We start from the raw sequence: 17161 nt of genomic DNA on the forward strand, positions 1-17161 counted from the left end.
CAAAATCTGACCAAGAACCTGTGGATGGAGGGATCCAAAAATTCATTAATGCTTTCCCAGTACTGCTTTAAAATGCTTATTAATCCAGTATAAATCAATCAGCTTTAATAAAGAGTCTTACATATTAATAGTAAATAATAAGAATAATAAAACAAAATAGTTATCAAATTACATCAAGCATAGACAGGTAAAAAAAATATCTCCACTAAGTCTACAATTTATATATAGGAATATTTTTACTTCTACACCTTCAGACCTCTTAAAAACTAATGTTCTATTATACTACAAAGATTCTATAATTATTTATGAAGGAATTATCCTCAGTGATTGAAAATATCCTATCTAGTTAGCTTTCTACTGCTGTGATAAGACACCATGACCAAGGAAAATTATTGTAAAAATGGATTTACTTGGGGTTCAAGTAAGAATAGTAAAGTCCATGATCTTAATTGTATAAAGCTAGGATGCATTAAGAAAGACGTGGCACTGAGGTCATAGATGAGAACTGGCACTGAGGCCATAGATGAGAACTTACATCTTAAGGCACAATCAGAGGCATGTAGATCTACTTGTAAATGTATGCGCTTTTTGATACAAACATTTCTCTCACTGACATCTTCTCCGAGGAGTGAAAAACTCCTAATTTTCCCAAAATGATCCATTTTCTAAAGACAAATTATTCAGACATATGAGCCTATGTAAGGGGAATTCTCACTCAAACCATCATGTGTGTTATACTAAATTCTGCTTTCTCTAAGAATGTAATAAATAATCCATTGAAAGTTGTGTCTAAATGCAGTAATCTATTTTCACAGTAACAACATAATATAGTTACCACTAAGAAGTGCATGGAGAATTTCTATATAAAATGAAATCAAGTCCAGACTACTTAACCTTTCCCACTCAGCATGGCTCTTTGCCTGTTAAATTTTTATGATACTCTAGGCACACAGCAAATGAAGCAGGTATATTTAGAGAAACTATTTCCTGATAATATATCTATATACACATATTTCAACACTTTTTAGTATGTACATAATTTCACAATATTATAAATTATTAATGATAAAAGCAAATTTAAGTGGTAATGAGATGCATGCGATTATTTATTCCTACTTAAATAATTAAACATTTGAAGACTATTTGATCATGTGGGCAGTGTATTAATTAGGACGTTTGTTGCTATGATGAAACAACATGCCCAAAGAAATGTGGGGAGGAAAAAGGTTATTTGACTTACATTTCCTGAATCTTTGTCTACTGGGAGAAACCAGGGATGGGCTTCTAATCGTGTGGGGACTTGGAAGCAGGAATGACACAGACAGCACAGAAGAGCATAGCTTATTGGACTGCTCTTCATGGATGGCTTAGCCTGCATTCATATTCATTCAGTATCCCCAGCACAGAGCAGCAAGAATATCAGCATCTGGGCATTCCACATTAATCAAAAGGTAAGAAAACGCCCACCAGTCTTACCTACAACTAGCTATAAAGGATTCAAATTCTCAACTGAGATTCCTGTCTTGCAAAAATCATTCCTTGTTTCAAGCAGACATAAGGCAAGTCAATACAATTAACCTCTTGTTGACTTGAAAAATAAGCACACCACTGTTAAGCCATAATCTTTCCATTCTTGTTCATCCCTAAGATCACACATTAATATCAAGATCCCAGTGTAAAGTACTAGAACTTATTTTAGTCCCTGATGTTCTTTTAGACAGGATTATTTCTGGGTCAGAATTTTGACTGTGGGGTGACAATCCCATTCATCCACTTGATGCCCTGTCTTTCAATTGGAGGTGGACTCTACTAGTTCCCCCTTCACACTGTAAAGCATTTCATCAAAGGTCCTTCCTTTGATTCCTGAGATACTCTCAGCTACCAGGTCTCTGGACTATTCTAGACCCTCCACCACCACCTCTTACCTGAGAGGTTGCATATTTCTATTCATTTTGCTGCCCCTCAGTACTTCCCTCCTGTCCACCCACCATACTTGTTCATGTTTCCCCTTTCTCCTCTCCCTCTCCTCTTCCATCAAGGTCCCCCCCTTCCTCTGCCTCTTTTCATTGTTTTCTTCTCCCTTTCAAGTGGAACTGAAGCATCTGCTTGTTAACCTACTTGATTTCTGCTGATTGAGTCCTAGGTATTCTGTACCTTTTTTTTTTTTTTTTTTTTGGCTAATATCTACTTATTATTGAGAAGGGTGTTGCTTCCCTATTTTCTCAGCCCATTTATTGTTTATATATAGAAAAGCTATTTATTTATTTGAATTAATTTTGTATCGAGACACTTTACTGAAGGTGTTTATAAGCCGCAGGAGTTTCCTGGTAGAATTTTGGGGATTACATATTACACTACCGTATCATCCACAGATAGCAATACTTTGACTTCTTCTTTTACAGTTAGTGTGCCCTTGATCTCCTTTAGTTTTTTAATTGCTCTATCTAGAACATCAAGTACTATATAGAATAGATAGAGAGAGAACAGACAGGATTAGCATAATGAAAACTATCATTTTACCAAAAGGAATCTGCAGATTCAATGCAATTTCAAAATCCAAACAAATTTCATCAAAATTCCAACATAATTCTTACATACAATTTCAGAACAATTTTCAACATCATATGGAAAAGCAGAAAAAACAGAATTGCTAAAGCAATCCTGTACAATAATACAAATAAAGACCAAAACAAAAGCAAAGAAAACTTCTGGAGGTACCAACAACTTCAATTTTAACCTGTACTACAGAGCAATAGTAATAAAACTGCATGGCATCAGCAATTAATCAAAAAAGTGTATCAATGGGATTGAATCAAAGACAAAGAAGTAAACACATACATACCAATGGACTCTTGATATTTGACAAGGAAGCCAATACCCTACAAAGTACAGAAGAAAGCAAATTACAAATGCTGCTGGACAAAATGGATATCTGCATGTAGAAGAATGAAAATAGATCCAAATCTCTTACCCTGAACAATATTCAAGTCCCAGTGGATCATAGAACTCAATATTAAACCAGGTAATCTAAACATGATAGAAAAGAAAGTAGGTAAAATCTTTGAATGCATTGGCACAGGAGACAACTTCATGAACAGCTCAGGGACTATGATCAAAAACTCATAAATGGGACATCGTGAAACTGAAAATCTTCTGCAATGTGACATACATCATCTAAAAGACAAAAACAAAGCCCAGGTATGGGAAAAGATCTTCATCAACCCTACATCTGATATAGGGCTGATATCCAAAAGATATAAATAACTCAATGGATTAGACATCAACAAATCAAATACCCAAATTAAACATGGGGTGTAGATCTAAATAGGGGATTCTCAACAGAGGAAGTTCTAATGGCTGAGAAGCACTTAAAGAAATGCTCAGCCTCCATAGTCATCAGGGAAATGCGAATCAAAAGAACTATCTGTACTGGCTAGTTTTGTGTCTACTTGACACAGGCTGCAGTTATTACAGAGAAAGGAGCATCAGTTGGGGAAGTGCCTCCATGAGATCCAGCTGTGAGGCATTTTCTCAATTAGTGATCAAGGCAGGAGGGCCCCTTGTAGGTGGGACCATCTCTGGGCTGTGAGTCTTGGGTTCTAAAAGAAAACAGGCTAAGCAAGCCAGGAGAAGCAAGCTAGTATGTAACATCCCTCCATGGCCTCCACATCAGTCTACAAGAGCAGAATAGTTTATATATATATATATATATATATATAAATTTATATATATATATATATATATATAAATTTATATATATATATATATATTGTATATATATGTATATATATATATGTATATATATATATATATACAATAAAAACAGTGAAACTCATAACATGAACAATTGATTTCTTTCAGAGGTATTTTAGGTAACTTCCACTGACATTGTCTGTAATGATGACAAATGCAGAGCAAAGTGTACATGTTGTGTGTTCAGACACAAGACTGTAGAGAACTTACCTAATATAACAAAGATGAGAGCTGTTACATGGAATACAAATTTGATTTTCAATTTATTTTGTTTAGTATATATTCTAAAATGTATTGCCATTGGGTATTGAATTCTCTTGAGTTAAAAGATTCCATACAACTTTGTTATATACAATTTTAGAAAATATGATCTGTTGAATCTTGCTAAGTAATATGTCTTCCAGATAGACTGCTCATTACTTATTAATTGACTTATTAATTGCAACATGCCATTTGACATCACATTTCCGACTATTTTCACCAATTAGGCAACAAGTGAAGCGTAAATATGTATGTGGCTACATACTGACTTTTCTTAGAGGAAAGTAATAAACATCTCTTTATTTATTTCATACCAGTATATACTTGGTCTAATGTATTGTTTATTACATTCTTCATCTACTTAAGCCAAACTGAGTGCTAGCAATTAAATATACACTGGTGCTGTATTTCCCATTAACTCATTTATTAGACCAGGACTCACTCTAGACATATCCTCATTAGTATATCAGCTTTGTTCTAGACAAGTGGTTCTTAATCTGGAGGTCAAGATCCCATTGACAAATTCTATCGCAACAATATATATATATATATATATATATATATATATATATATATATATACATAGTAGTATGATTACAGTTATACAGTAGCAGCAAAAAAATATATTGAGGGGTTTCCATGAGGAACTATATAGATTAAAGGGAAGCAATGAGGTTGAAAACCACTGTTGTGGAAAATAATGCTGCACATATCACTGTAATGATTTTCTCTCATGCAAACCAAATAATTTAGATACATATACAGCTTTATAAAAGTCTTTCAATAGAGGAATATCAAATGGCCTAGTAGTACTTAAAGAGATGTTCAACATCCTTAGTCACAGGTAAATGCAAATCAAAATGAACCAGACATTTCACCTTACATCAATCAGAATGGCTAAGTTTAAAAATTCAAGCAACAGCACATGCTGGTATGATTGTAAAGAACAGAGAACACAGCTCCATGGTTGGCAGTACAACCATTCTAGAAATCAATCTGCCCATTTCTAAGGAAGTTAGAAATAGTTTTACCTGAAGACCCAGCTATGCTTCTCCTGGGTATTTACCCAAAAGATGCTCCATCATACCACAAGGCCATGAGCTACACTATGTTCACTACAGCTTTATTTACTTACCTACTTACTTTCTTACTCTCTTTTCTTTACGATTATATCATTGTATTTGTTAAAAATTTCAAATGTTATCTCCCTTCTTGGTCTCCCCTCCATAAACTCCCCAACCCCATCTCCCTCTACTTTGCCTCTAAGAGTGTGCTGCCCCACCCACCCACCAGCTCTGACCTAACCTCGCTAGCATCCCCATTCTCTGGAGCATCAAGCCTCCACAGGACCAAATGCCTCCTCTCCCACAGATGCCAAATAAGGCAGTCCTCTGCTACATATACAGCAGGAGCCACGAACTAACCCATGTATACTCTTTGGTTGTTAGTTTAGTCCCTGTGAGATCTTGGGGTCCAGTGGTTAATTGTTATTGTTGTTCTTTCTAACTGGTAGCAATTCCCTTCAGCTCTTTCAGTCCTTCTCCTATCTATTTATTCCATTAGGCTCCCTGGGGCTCAGTTCAATGGTTTGTTGTGAGCACTTGCATCTGTCTTGCCAGAAACTTGACACAGTCTAGACTTCATTCAACCAAAAAATAGATACAGAAAATATGGTATATTTACACAATAGAATAGTATTCAGCTATTGAAAAAAAGAATGTTGTGAATTTTGTAGGCAAGTGGATGGAACTAGGAAATATCATCCTGAGTGAGTTAACCCAGACCAAAAAGGACATGCTCAGTATGTATAAATGGATATTAACCATAAAGTTCAGGATACCCATGACACACCTCACAAACCCAAAGAAATTAAACAAGAAGTAAAGCCCAAACAAGGATTCTTGAATAACACTGGGAAGGGGGAACAAAATAATCATAGGAGGCAGAGGGAGAGATGGATCTGGGTGGAAAGGAAAGGGGGAAGGGGAATAGTGGAGCAGGATGACATGTAGTCAGGGCCAAGAGAATAAATGGAAATCTGCATCTGCTAGAGGTTGGCGGATCTTTAGGAAATCCCAGAGTACTGAGATGAAGGAGGCTTTCAGGTGTCAATGAGGATGCTTATTCAAGATGCTTAACTGTATAGACATGGGACCTGAGAAGGGTACCTCCTATAGCAAGGCAGAAAATGCAGTGGAGGGATAATGGCACAAACCTACCCACAAAATTTGTCCCAAAGTTTATACTGTCTGAAAGAAAGGCAAGGACAAAGATGGACAAGAGACTGAAGCTGTGACCCACTAATAACCAGTTTAACGTGAATCCATTCCATGGGCCAGAACCCCCTGACACTATTAATGATACTCTGTCATGCTTGCTTACAGAAGCCTAGCATAACTGTCCTCTGGGATGCTCTATTCAGGTAGATGTTCCCGTTCCCTCTTCCTAGTTTTATTCAAGCATCCTTGTTTGGGCTTCCTTTCTTGCTTAACTTCTTTGGGTGTTAACTTTCTTCTGTGAGATGTGTTATGGGTATCCTGTACTTTATGGTTAATATCCACTTATACATACCAAGCATGTCTTTTTGTGTCTGGGTTTTCTCACTCAGGATGAAATAGGCGCAGATACCCACAGCCAAACATTGGACAGAGATTTTATGGAAGAGATAACAGAAGGATTGAAGCCCAAGAACAGGATTTATACCCCACAGAAAAGCCAACAAAGTAGATTAACCTGGAACTCTGGGAGATCTCAAAGACTGAGCTGCAAACCAAAGATGGAACATGGGATGGAATAAGGCCGCTAGTACCTATGCAGTAGATTGATAGCTCAGTATCTCTGGTGGGTCCCTCAACAACTGGAGCAGAGTGTCTCTCTAAAGCTGTAGCCTGACTGTGGTATTCATAGCATTTGAGATATAAATTAATAAATAAATGCAAATAAAAATAAAGTTAATTCACAAATCAATACCAAATTGATCTTATTATCTACATATAAGTGTAATGATGTACAATATTGCAACTCTGACATAGCTCTAATATTATATGAGTATATGTTCTACTACTATGCCATGTCTAGATAGTCTTCTGACTGCTTTTTCTCAAAAAAATACTTAATAATAAGAGTTATATTTTCTATTGAATCTTACTTTTTCTTAGTTATATTTTCAGAATTGGCATGTATAATTATTATCTTCTTGGAAAATGATGACATAAAGTATTCCTGAACTGCAAGATACTTATATTAGTGAGGAATAAAGAAGGGAGATAAGACTTGAATTGAAGAGGTGACTTTTGTTTAACACGAAGTATTTAAGGGCTTGTATTTTATTTAGAGAATATGACAAATAGTTTTTCTCCTGATTTATAGATTGCCTCTAAATTATTTTTGGCATGAACCTTTTATGAACCTTTTATCACATCATAAAGTAATAAAAAAGACTTTCCATAAACTTGTATAAAACATTAAAATAAAGGAAAGTATGTTTCTTAGCTATTATAATAAGTACAAATACAAATTTTCATTTTATATGTGGTCTTGAATTAATAAATGACATATGACAATCAGTGCTCTTATTATTTTATACAGCCCAATATTTGAAAATCAATTCTAACCTTATTGCTGAAATTCTAATGTCTTGGAAAGTTTTAAATTGGTCAGTTACTAGGTCATTGGCATTTTCTGGGCAATAATACTTGTCACTTGTATTCTGTTACACAGAAAATGACAAGATAAGTGTATACTTTTCACTATTTCACTGATCACAATTATAGATGGAAAGAAAAGAATTTTAAATAATGGCTAGCAACTATGTAAAGGAAAGAAAACTGAGAAATGTGTGTGGAAAGTTACCATTGTGAGGACTATAAAAATTTAGATTCATGGCAGATGGCAGATATTTTATTTTTTTTTCTTTTCTTTTCTTTTTTTTTTTTTTTTGGTTTTTCGAGACAGGGTTTCTCTGTGTAGCCTTGGCCATCCTGGAACTCACTTTGTAGACCAGGCTGGCCTCGACCTCAGAAATCCACCTGCCTCTGCCTCCCGAGTGCTGGGATTAAAGGCGTGAGCCACCACACCCGGCGGCAGATATTTTAAAGCTTAGTGAATTCGAGTATATTACAATGGATATACTCAAATAAGTATCAATATAATGTGAATAGATAATGATAATAAAGAAATGATGTAAGCAGCTCAATATCTTCTAGTTCTATAACTCTGAACATTGAAACACAAAGGAGTAGCAGATGACAATTGTATTAAATTTCCTTAAGTCATAGCATGCAAAAATTAAAAACAGATACAATATTGCAAATAAATTATGAAGAGTAAATATTCTTAATGTTACTCATAAATAACATGAAACATTTAATTGCTTCAACTCTTTTAGAAAATTTAACAAATATTCCAAAGAAACAGGAACCATTTTGTGTTGGAGTAAAGGGCAAAGGCATCCTAATGTACAAACCCTAACTGAGTCAGTTTTGGGTATAATATGTGTGAAGAAAGTTCCCTGAAAAGATAGACCACACATAAAGTTATAAACCTAACAGCGGATTGCAAGTAGACAGTGAATAAAGTTTGTTTATTTATAAGTAATTATCTTGATTCATTAAGGAAAAATGTATAGGTATGAAAGGTAGACAAATTATTGTTAAATGTACATCTCTATAAATAATATATAATTACAGCTTGCATTCATTAAATTTTATTATCAATATTGACCTAAATGTACAATTTTACAAGGTCAAAATGTGTTCATATATATGTCAGATAGTTGTCAAAATATTTAAACAGGATAAATTATACATGATTAGAGCCAATAAGAATATAATGCTTAATCATAGTGAAATTGTTTGGATTCCTGAATTCAATGTATTAATGAAAATCTTTCCAATGTTTTACTACTAAAAGCAAGAAAAATTTGAGAATGGCATGGTTAGTACAGCGACTAGATATATTCACTTTGTAAGTACAGAGACTAGATATATTCACTTTGTAAGTTCTTAAATGTTTTACACACACACACACACACACACACACACACACATGGCATGGTAAGTACAGAGACTAGATATATTCACTTTGTAAGTTCTCAAATGTTTTACAAACACACACACACACACACACATACACACACACATATGTATGTATGTATTCCAGTTAAATTTCATGGTATCTGCAGTAACTATAGGATACATATTCTCATTGATAATTTGGAGCTTGAAGCATCTGATGAGAGAGAACAGGTAACATTTGTATTTCTGCCTTTGCATTACCCAACTCAATAGATGTTTCCTAGATCCTTCTCTATCCCTCAAAGTTTTCATTTTTCTGTACAGTTGAATAACAAAAAATTTTAATTTAAATAATATATATATAAAATCTTATATGTATCATATATCATATATATCACATATATATATATATATATATATATATATATATATATATATGTGTGATATATATGATATATGAGAGAGAGAGAGAGTATTTAGTTAATACTAAAAAATAGAGATAGGAATTTATCAAGTTTCCACTTTAAAAAATACTTTTACTTATTTTAAATTTTTCGTTATTTTCACCTGATAATATCATATTTATCTTATCTTCTATATTCAAACCCTCATATATACCCCTGCTTGCTCTTTTTCAAATTTATGCCCTCGTTTTTATTATTTTTGTCATTGACATATGTACGTATATAATTCCCATAGATATACATTCACACATATGTACTATGTGCATACATATTCAAATATAAATTCTGCTTATTGTGTGTAGTGTTAGATGTGTCTATGCCTTCAGGTATGATTACTTAACATCTGTGTGCTCTCCAATGGGTAATACTATTTCTCCTACTCTCAGAATTACATATTTGTCCATAGTCCTCTGTGAAACTGAGAGCCTTCGGCAATTTCCCTTTCCATCTTGTTATTCACATGTTCATTTTATCTTGTTCAATTCATGTTAATTCAGTCATGTTATTGTCTTTGTATGGATGAAACTTCTGAAACTTCTAGAAGACATACTCTCACAGCAAATTTCACAGTCCTTGAACTTTTACAAGCTTGCAGCCTGGCCTCTCATCTGCAATGCTCCTTGAACATTTAGATTAGTTGTTTTCAGTAACCATATTTTCCTTTTACAATTACAATTTTTCATTATAAAGGGGATGAGGACTTTATTTAACTGCAGGCATAATGATATATTTACAATATAGTTAATAATTATGGAGATATAGTAAAGTTGTGGCTGTAGGTTCTCCTATGAGTGCCATACTTCACCAACCCTAGACATCTGACTGGGTTTCCTGTACATGGCATAATTTCTGTGTTGATTGGTTTTAACAATAGTTCAATTAGAGAACTCTTGTTTACCTCCAAAATGTAAATTCTTCTACTGGATCCTAAGGGTTATTGTGCTATGCTGTTCATTGTTGCAGGTCATAGGCACCATAGGTGGGTGGGTGAGTTGGTGGCATTCCTTTTTGGAAGCTTGCATGGGCGTTCTGGAATCATGACATCCAGTACTCAGAGAACAGGCAGTCTGATCAGTTTCTGGTTAGAGACCTTTTGTACAATGTGTCTGAAGTGAATCCTATCTTCTGCAATAGGGAATAGTGTTCTACCTCTTGGTAGAAGAGGACAATTATTAGCAATTGCAATAGTCTGTAAAATTCTGAACACTTTTAGGGCAAAAAAAGGGCTTCTCATACCTTGTGTTGAAGATTTTGTAAAACAGTGATTGTGTTAGAGAGAGCATTGTCAGTCCAGAAGGAAAATTTTAATTTAATATATATATATATATATATATATATATATATATATATATATATATATAATTTATGACTGAATCTGCTTTGCCTTCTTGCTTTGTATTTTTCTTTCTCCATATTCCTTAATTAGAACTCAATCTTTTCCCCTTTCTCCACCAGATCACTCTATACTGCTACTCATGTTTTGATTTCTCTACCAGTCAACATTTCGAAAGTATCCCAGTTAAATTTCATGGTTTCTGCAGTTACTATAGGATATGTATTCTCATCTGATAATTTGGAGGTTGAGGCTTCTGATGAGAGAGAACAGGTAACATTTGTCTTTCTGCCTCTGTGTTACCCAACTCAATATCTGTTTCCTAGATCCTTCTTTTTCCCTCAAAGTTTTCATTTTTCTGTACAGTTTAATAACAATCCATGCTGTATATAATACACATTTTCCTTACCAATTCAACAATTTAAGAATATTTGAATGTATACATTTCCTAACTGTTTTCTGTAAAGTAGAATACTGAGTCCTTTAGTTATATGCCAGGGAGTAGTACAGCTCAAACATATGGTAGGTATATTTTCACACTTTGAGGATTCTACACACTCATGTGCCAGCGAGTGTTACAGTGGTGGATGAGTGCTCAGTTTAGTAAGTGATTAAACAATAAGGGAAAGAGGAGTTGGAGAAGGCATCCGACCTCCACTTCCAATCCAGAAATATGGGTGAAGAAGAGGGACAGGGACAGCGGGACAGGATTGGGACAGTTACAGGGAGATTCTCTTTCAACCTGATCGCCATGTATCTTTACTGAGAATTAAAAGACTGGTACAAGGGCACATTATAGACATCTATGTGGAAAGTAATTAGGCACAGTCAAAATTCAAGTATGACTTAAAAGAAGATTTCTTTTAAAAAAATCTTTCTCTGAGTTTTGCAAAAATAACACTTGACAGAGAATATGATATGATTATTATGAACAGTTTTTGTGTATTTTATGTTGACTGAGAAAATTGTGTCCAAAATTGTTATTCTGTCAGACATTATGCTTTACAGGAAAATAGAATTGTCTGGATTGGGTGTTGTTGAAATGTGCTCTGTAAGTATACAAAGTTGGAGTCGAATTGAAAAGATGGAAGTAAGAACAGATTCAGTCATTGATTTGCACTTCGGCTTTGCAAAGTGTTAACACTGCAACATATCAGAACACTAGGAACGTATCAGAATTTAAGTTATTTTCACCACTTGAGATTTGTTGAAATAACTACATTTATATTCAATTTAGATTTATTATTTCAGTAAAAATATTTAGTATAATTTTAAAATTTTGTATGTATGTAATTGAGAAGTTCCTTATTGTTCCACTCACTATAATTACCTCATTAATAATTGAATGATTATTATAGCATGGGAGGCTTTACATGGATCTACTAGTGTACTTGTAGTATATGGAAAGGATTTCAGTTAAGTAAGATTTGTATACTATCTTAAGGTCCTATTTACATGAAAACAACTTCAATATCATCTACCCATGTTTTGAGGTAACATTGATTGATCAGTTATATGCATGCAACTAGGTTATGTTTAAGAATCACTACTATTCTCCTGGAGCATGCAAGCCATTCAGGAGAGGCAACAAGATAGGCTAACTACAGGTCTTCATGCAGTTCACCAACTTCTCCACATGCCTGCCTCATCTCCAGCTCTGTAATCAGACCACCTGCAGTGACCTTCTCTTCCTCTGTGTCCATATTTCCAGCAGGAATGGATCATCACTCAAACTCAAGTCCAATTCCATATCTTTGTCTCAGCCTGGAACATCTGAGAACAGCTGGGAACCTGCATTCCCTGGGAACTTGCAAGCTATACCAAGGAAACCAGGTAGGTACTCTTTAGTTTTTCATTCTCACTAATAATACATGATTTTTTAATGGGTATTTTCAATGTCAGAAGGGACTGTCAGAAGTATTCTATAGACTCTAAGAGTCCACAAGTGCTAGTATCATAACCAGGAAATGTTTCAGTGGCAATAGCAAAAACAGACAATTCATCATAAAACAAATCTAAGAAATATCTATCTGCAAATCTAACAATACAAAAGGTGTTAGATAGAAAATTTCAACCTGCATTGGTTAACCATATTGAGGAAATATATATATATATATATATATATATATATATATATATATATATATATATATGGAATAAATAATCCCAGGTCNTATATATATATATATATATATATATATATATATATATGGAATAAATAATCCCAGGTCATCCACAACAACAAAATAAAAAGAATCAAAAACTCTCAGCATTGATAGTCACAATTTCTTTGATAAAAGGGCAGAGAACAATGCAGTGAATATGAAAGCAAGACTCATCCTTCTGCTGCATCCATCCTCGAAGTACACCAAAACATCAACAAGAAATATTATCTTGGGGCAAAACAATAGAAAGAGATAGTCGAAGCAAATGGACCTAAGAAAGAAAAGCAGAGTATCCTTATACATATCTAACAAAATGCAATTCAAACCTAAATTAATACAAAGACATAGGGAACAACTTTACATACCCATTAAAGGAAAATCCACAAAGAAGATATTGCCATTCTGAACATCAAAAATACATTTTAAAAACTCATAAAATTGGACATTTATAAAACAAATAACCCAATTAATAACAGGTTACATAAACAGATATCTCACAGAGAAGAAACTCAAATAGCCATGAAATACTTAAATAAATATTCAATATTCTTAGCCACCAGGGAAATTAAAATCAACACTCTTTTCAGATTTTTATCTTATACCTATCATAATGGCTGAGAACAATAATATGAATTAATATTCATGCTGGTGAAGATGAGGATGAGAAATAAGAGAACACTTATTCATTGCTAAGGGATTACAAACTCATGCAGGCTCTATGGAAGTCACTGTGGCGGGTCCTCAAAAAGATCCAGTTATAGCAATATTGGTCATATAATTAAGGGATGGAATAAGGGACTAGAGGAAAGGAATCAATATTCTTAGGAAGAGGAAAAAGAATGGGTATTTATAATGGCAGGGTGGAAAACAAGGATAAAAGGAGAAGTTGGAGTGAAAATAGGAATGACTGAAGATACATGGGAAGCAATAACTAAATTAAGTTCAGTTTCATCTGGAAACCTAATAAATCAAATATTTCTAAAATATCTATATGTATAAAGAAGGTCTTTATGAAATCACCAAATATTGGGTAAAACAGAGTCCCAGGTAGACATTTCTTGTCACCAAAGGAATTTTCCATCAATAGGAGTTGGATAGATAGTTCTATCTGCACAGGTTTCCAAAGTGATATCCCCAGTCAATCCAGCCTGTTGAACAGACTATAGATTGTTCTCCAGACACTGACCTTGAATCCTCATTGCATAAAACATCTATACAACTAATTGAACATGGAGAAGTTGAACTGGTATCTCCCTAGATCCTAAGGGTTCTTACTACCAAAAAATACTCTGGATGACACCAAAAGAAAAATGTAAACACCAACAGGCACAAACTCTTCAGACTACATTGGCTTCTTATCTGACATTGTATGCTAGTGCAATGGTGACCAAGGTTTGAGGGAGCAATCAAAATGGTTTGAATTAGAATGGCCTCCATAGACTCATAGATGTGAATGTTTAGTGATTAGGGAGTGGTACTACTTGATAGGAATTAAGAGGTGTGGCCTTGCTGTATTAGATGTTGACTTATTATAGGAAGTGATTTACTGGGGCTGAGCTTTTGTGTTTTAAAATTTTCAAGAAAGGCCTAGTATCTCTCTCTTTCTTCTTGTTGCCTGTCAATCCAGCTATAGAATTCACAGCTACCTCTCCAGCACCAGTCTCCCTGGATGCCACCACTCTTCCTCCCATGAAGGTAATAGACTAAACCTATGAAACTCTAAGCCAGCCCAAATTATAAGTTTTGCATTGTAATAGTTGCAGTAATGGTCATGATGTCTCATCATAGCAACACAGTAAAACTAAGATAATAACCAACTAGTATCTGATTTATTTTAAGGCTCATTTCATGAAATGGAACCCATATTCAATGCTGCTTTGGCACCTAGTTCCTGAAACTAGATAAATCAGGATCCTATGAGAAAAACAAATGCTACTGTTGGAAAATAAATTTACCAATGAAATGAATCCAAGTGACAGTCAGCAATTCTCACACATCAGTGCCTTGCCCACCCATCATCACAGAAGAGTCTTCCTGCAGCAGACAAGTACAGTGATCTAACAACTAGAGAATATACAGAGAGTGAGATATCCAGGAATACCACAAAAAGAATTTCTCAGTCAAATTCTTTCTCTCTAGGAAGAGGTGGTTGAAGGAGTGTCAGAGCTGAAGGGGATAGAGGACTTGAAGGAAACAAGATCTCCTAAACACAGCAGATATGGTGCACATAGAAACTTAAAAAGGAATTGCTGGATCTTCCAGTAGTACTATGTCCAATTTTCTGAGGAACTACCAGACTGATTTCCAGAGTGGTTGTACCAGCTTGCAGTCCCAGCAGCAATGGAGGAGAGTTCCTCTTTCTCCACATCCTCCCCAGCATCTGCTGTCACCTGAATTTTTGATCTTAGCCATTCTGACTGGTGTGAGGTAGAATCTCAGGGTTGTTTGGATTTGCATTTCCCTGATGATTAAGGATGTTGAACATTTTTTCAGGTGCTTCTCAAGCCTTCAGTATTCCTCAGTTGAGAATTCTTTGATTGGTTATGTACACCATTTTTTTAATAGGGGCATTTGAAAGAAGGAAGATCAACGTGTGGATACTTTGCTCCTTCTTAGAATGGGGAACATAATACCCATGGAAGGAGTTACAGAGACAAAGTTTGGAGCTGAGACAGAAGGAAGGATCATCCAGAGACTGTCCCACCTGGAGATCCATCCCATATACAACCGCCAAACCCAGACACTATTACGTATGCCAGAAAGATTTTGCTGACAGGACCCTGATATGGCTCTCTCTTGTGAGTCTATGCCAGTGCCTGGCAAATACAGAAGTGGATGCTCATAGTCATCTATTGGATGGAACACAGGGCCCCTAATNAAGGAGCTAGAGAAGGTACCCAAGGAACTAAAGGGGTCTGCAACCCTATAGATGGAACAACAATATGAACTAACCAATACCCCCAAAAGTTGTATCTCTAGTTGCATATGTAGCGGAGGAAGGCCTAGTCGGCCTTCAATGGGAAGAGAGGCCCTTGGTCTTTCGAAAATCATATGCCCCAGTTCAGGGGAGTGCCAGGGACAGGAAGCGGGAGTGGGTAGGGGAGCAGGGTGAGGGGAGGGTATAGGAGGCTTTGGAGATAGCACTTGAAATGTAAATGAAGAAAATATCTAATAAAGAAAAAAAGAAACTTACAGAGACTGGCAGCATCACGTGGGATCCTAGATCTGAAAGAAGTGGACAGAAACCCACATGCCTAACCCAGAAGCTATCTCCCATTAAGATAACCACTTTTGAATGCAAATTTGAATGTTTGCTGGGGAGTCTCATTGGGGAATTAAGCTACTCTTAAGGATAGTCTATACGCCCATCAGTAAATGGCCAAGAGCATACAAATACACATTTTGAAGTTTCTTTGTCTCTTAAGGTTGTGTTGGGGCTTTTTTTTTTTTTTTTTTTTTTTTTGTAAATATTACTGGTCATTTGCTTATAAATTCTTGTTCTCAGTTTTGTGGTTTTATGGAACTCTAGTCAGTGTGAACTGATGTGTCTATGCTACGATATATATTTCTTGTGCTTTTTTGTGCCTTTTGTCTGTTTGTTCTGTGGTATATGGATTTTATGGATTTTTGTTGCTGTTTTTGTTTGTTTGGTTGGTTGATTGATCTTATTATATTATATTTTTATTCTATAGGGGCCTGTTTATTTTCCAGAGAGAAAGAGGGGATTGAGATGAGATGGGAGCTGGGTAGAGAAGAATTGTGAGTAGTTAGGGGAGGGAAACCATTCATTATTTGAACACATTTGAACACACTTATTTTTAAAAACGCTATTTTCAATTTAAAAATTGCTAACATGTTTACACAAACATGCTAGAAAATAAAATGTGACTAAAAGTACTGTAAAATATATCTTACCTTTGACTAAAAGAAGCGTCAATTACCTGGCATCTTATATTGCAATCCCGATCACATTGAGACCAAAGCTTCACTGAACGCACACAGCTAAGAGCAGAGGAGTAAAACGGACTCCAGATGCAGATCTTGTTCGGAAAATAGTTGTGTAATTAAAAAAATAACACTGAAAAGAAGTGAAGCTGCAATGATGTTCTTTTCACATCATCAAGTCCCGGGAAATAATACACAAATTTCTCATCTCCTTTTAAAAGTATG

This window comes from Mus pahari, chromosome 8 (assembly GCF_900095145.1).
Source record: "Mus pahari chromosome 8, PAHARI_EIJ_v1.1, whole genome shotgun sequence".
Taxonomy (NCBI): domain Eukaryota; kingdom Metazoa; phylum Chordata; class Mammalia; order Rodentia; family Muridae; genus Mus; species Mus pahari.